A 1,023-nucleotide genomic window follows, 5' to 3' on the forward strand; every position below is an offset into this window, starting at 1 on the left:
GCCTGGTCCGACCCAACCCACTGATCTGGGCCGAGTCCGGCCCATTTAAAAAAAAATTATTATTTTTATATTTTTCTCCTTTTATTATTTATGCTTTTTTTGCTTAGTATTGGTCTATATTTTTTGTCAAATAATAATAATAATACAAATACGGTATTAAAAATACCCGAGTTTTTTTTATCAAAAAAAAATTTTAAAATCAACCAAAAAAAAAATGTTTTTGTGTATACGGCCAAGTGTCTCAAAGCTACAAAAAAAAATCATATTGTATTTTTTATACATCAAAAACAATATTTTAGCATGCATTTTGGCTTTAATAACCAGTTTATTAAAGTCAAGAGAACATTGGCCAAAATATCAAAAACAACAAGAAATTTTTTTTTGTTTTGTTTAGTATCAGGGATTATGAGGTTATACGTAACACGTATTCTTGATTTTAAAAGTTTCTTTGGTTTTAGATACACATATAATTAGATACCACAATATGATTTCATATTTTATCAGACAAAACAATGCAGCCTACCTTAGGTAGGGCGTAGTCGGGGTGCTAATACGTTCCTTTTACGCAACCAGTCTCCGTACCCGATCTCTAAAGACCAGTTAGGGTTCCTAGTTACCAGAATACTAGGTGGCGACTCCCATTCAATGTTTTCACTGATAAGAGACAAGAATTCCTTGTCTCTTCATATCTTGCTAAAAATACACCACATCCCATCGTTAGCATGGATGGTGGATGATCGCCGCGACGCCGCACACGTGCGACAATAAAAATGCACTTTTAAGTACTAATCAAATACCTTGCTTTGTGGAATTTGCAAAAAAATTTTCTATTTTAGCACTTTGATTACTACGGACTAGTAATAAGCTAGTTGGGGGGGTGTGATTTGTACTTAAAAGTGCATTTTTATCAAGGTTTTATATCATCATTTTGCACTTGAAGTATGAATAACTCCTTAACTAAAGCATGTTTTATAATAATATATCTAATAATATAAGATACCTTCAATTTGTGGTAAATGTTTA

Source organism: Populus euphratica, unplaced genomic scaffold (assembly GCF_000495115.2).
Source record: "Populus euphratica unplaced genomic scaffold, PopEup_1.0 scaffold2057.1, whole genome shotgun sequence".
In the NCBI taxonomy this organism is placed as follows: domain Eukaryota; kingdom Viridiplantae; phylum Streptophyta; class Magnoliopsida; order Malpighiales; family Salicaceae; genus Populus; species Populus euphratica.